Source organism: Vombatus ursinus, unplaced genomic scaffold (genome assembly GCF_900497805.2).
Source record: "Vombatus ursinus unplaced genomic scaffold, bare-nosed wombat genome assembly UNPS02014818.1, whole genome shotgun sequence".
Classification (NCBI taxonomy): domain Eukaryota; kingdom Metazoa; phylum Chordata; class Mammalia; order Diprotodontia; family Vombatidae; genus Vombatus; species Vombatus ursinus.
This window is the reverse complement of record NW_020954596.1, coordinates 68,268,891-68,272,487: the sequence shown is the minus strand read 5'-3', so window position 1 is coordinate 68,272,487 and position 3,597 is coordinate 68,268,891.

Here is a 3,597-nt window from a genome sequence, read left to right as displayed (position 1 = left end):
TAACATTTTTTTTCTTTGAGACTTTGCTTGTAGCTCTTTTTACACTGTTATCTTCATCTAAGTTTATGTCTTGTTCTTTCTTGCCACCATAGTAGCTTCTTATGGTCAAGTCCTTTTATCATTGTTTTTGTTTGCCCATTTTCCGGACTTTTTTTTCCTTCACTTTTACCTTTATGTTAAAGCTGAGCTTTGCTCACCTGGGTGTGGTGAGACACTGTGCCAAGCTTTAGGTTTTTTTGTGATGCTGTTTTCAGAGCTTTCAGGGTCTGAAAGTTTTCTATGATTCCAAGGTGGTGTTAACATGGGAGAGGTGTGGTCATTGCTCTCCTGGTCTTCCCTCTGGTCTTGATTGAAGAAGATCCTCTCTTCCCCTATAGCCACAAGTACTATTGCTCCTCTTGGCTCTAGAACTGTGACCAGGGTCCCTGCTCCCTTGTGACTGATCACAAACACTCCTCTCTGCCCTGGAACTGCAACCCAGAAATGTATGTGGGAAACAGAGTTGTCAACCAGTACCAGTTGCATCCAACCACCAATAAAGGATCTTTTGTAATTTCTTTCTGACCAGTTGTCCAACCTCTTTACCTTTTCTTGGGCTGAAAGCTCTCAAAGCTGTTGATACTGCTATCCCTGCTGTCACAATATCCAAGGCCCACTACTGGTGGTACTGCCTTGCTCTGGGCCTGCACCAACTCCATGTTATGGACTCTCCAGAAGACCTGCTAGGTTGTATTAGCCTGGAAAAAATGTCTTTCACTGACTTTTTGTTGACCTTGTCACTCCAAAATTTGATTTGAAGAATTATTAGTTGTTTGGAGGGTAATGTTGGAAGAGTTCAGATGGGTTCCCACTCCACAATGTTGTCTTCTTAAGTGGTGTTTTTTAAACAGAGCCTAGATGACTACTTGTAGGGTATGTTCACATATGTTCACAGATGAGTATGGTGAAATGACTGGTACTCTATGAATCTCTATCATACCTTATAGACAAACAACATTATTGTTTTCAAGGGAACAATGACTAACATTTAACTCTATCATCAAGGACTAAGAAAATGTCTATTCTGATCCCATTTGCAAACTTATCCTTTTCTATTACCAACCTTTTAAGCTACTCCAGATTTTATGTCCATCATTAAAGTTCATTATTTTTTCTATTCAACAAACAAGGAATTTTTATTTATTTTTAATATGATATATTCTTATGAATACACCCATATAAAATTCTATAAAATATAATTTTGCAACCATTTTGTTTAGTTAACTCTATGACTACTCTTGAGAGGTAGGTTGACAAAAATTCTTAGTGATATCATAAGTATTGTAATGTTCAGAGGGGGATTGTAGGGATCTCTCTGCTGGTGCAGGATTTTCTTGCTTTGCCTGTGCTTGGATCTGGGTCACAGCTCTGGGTGGCCATGCTGGGCGAGGAGCAGCTTGCAGCGGCTGTGGAGAGGAAATTCTCCTCACAGTTCCAAGACAGAAAAGAGTGCTTGTGGTCACTCATAGACCAGAGCACAGACCAGGAAAGGCCTCTCCCCTATCATACCACCTTGGAAGAACTGAAAATTTACAGGTCCCTAGAGGCATCTTTGAAAACAGCTGTACAAACCCCTGAAGCTTGGGACAGTACATTCTCCACATTGGAAGTAGACCTCTACCTTAATAAAGAGTTTATAACTCAAGTAATTGGCTAGGATCATGAGCAAACCTCACAAGAAGTGTCAGACTATATTATCTTACTTTGGTGACAAAGAAGATCAAAACATACAACCAGAAGAAGACAACAAAGCCAAAGCTTCTACATCCAAAGCCTCCAAGAAAAATATGAATCAGTCCCAGGCCTTGGAAGAGTTCAAAAGGGATTTTGAGAAGCAAGTAAGAGAAGTAGAGGAAAAACTGAGAATGATGCAAGAAAATCATGAAAAACAACTCAACAGCTTGCTAAAGGAGACCAAAAAAAAAATACTGAAGAAAATAACACCTTAAAAAATACCCTATCCCAAATGGCAAAAGAAGTCCAAAAAGCCGATGAAGAGAAGACTGACCTAAAGAGCAAAATTGGCCAAATAGAAAAGGAAGTCCAAAAGATTACTGAAGAAAATACTTCCTTAAAAATTAGAATAGAGCAATTGGAAGCTAGTGACTTTATGAGAAATCAAGACACTGTAAAACAAATCCAAAAGAATAAAAAATTAGAAAACAATGTGAAATATCTCACTGGAAAAACAACCGACCTAGAAAATAGATCCAGGAGAGAGAATTTAAAACTTATTGCACTATCTGAAAGCCATGATCAAAAAAAGAGCCTAGACATCATCTTTCAAGAATTTATCAAGGAAAATTGCCCTGATATTTTAGAACCTGAGGGCAAAATAGAAATGGAAAGAATCCACTGATCTCCTCCTGAAAGAGATCCCCAAAGGAAAACTCCTAGTAATATTGTAGCCAAATTCCAGAGTTCCCAGGTCAAGGAGAAAATATTGCAAGCAGCCAGAAATAAACAATTCAAGTATTATGGAAACACAATCAGGATAACACAAGATTTAGCAGCTTCTACATTAAGGGACCACAAGACCTGGAATATAATATTCTAGAGGGCAAAGGAGATAGGATTACAACCAAGAATCACCTACCCTGCAAAACTGAGTGTAATCCTGCAGGGGAAAAAGTGGTCATTCAGTGAAATAGAGGACTTTCAAGCATTCTTGATGAAAAGACCAGAACTGAATAGAAAATTTGACTTTCAAATACAAGACTCAAGTGGAACATGAAGAGGGACTGAAGATTTGGAGAAAATGAATCACCCCTTCAATTTCTCCCAACCCTATTGACTTGACGAGTTCCCACCTGCCGCTTGTGAAGGATCCCTGCTCTACTGACCAGAATCAGGCTGGGAGAAAGAGGAAAAAAGCCAGAACAGAAACAGAGGCAGAATATTTCCTCTTCTGCAAGCAAGGCCTCTGAATGGCCCTTACAGTGGGAGAGGGCTGTCAGAAGTCAGTCCCTTATCCCTGCCTCCAGATGTTTTGTACAACAAGCCTTGAAGAATAGGATCCTAGACTCAGAGCTGGAAGGGATCTCAAAAGCCATCTAAGCTAACTCTTTCCTTTCCCAAGAGGCCTATGTCAGTGAAGTGACTTGCCCAGGGTCACACAGCTAGCTTCAGAAGCAAGACTTGAATTCAGGTCATCTGGCTCCAGAGCTTTACACTATGCCACTGATGCCTTTAAAAGAGTCATGTGGATTATCTGTCTCCTTTGCAACATGAATATTTTTTGCAGGAATTAAAGCTCCTTTTGATTTTCCTGTCACTTGATTTAATCAGCTCTACTAGAGCCCTGGGCCTGGAATTCCTTATTTATGAGAATTAACCACAATGCCCTGTAACTATCCATGCTAACCTGAGTGATACTTTCCACTTCTTGCTCTAGGAACAGTAATCAAATCAAAATTGTTATCCTGCCTGGAAAGGACATGTCAGTAAATTGCCCTACGACTCCACTCACCATTCCTGTCTCCCCAAACCTAAACACATGATATTCTCTATGTGTCTCTGTCTCTCTGTCTCCTTTTGAGAAAAAGAGGGGGGTAAGGG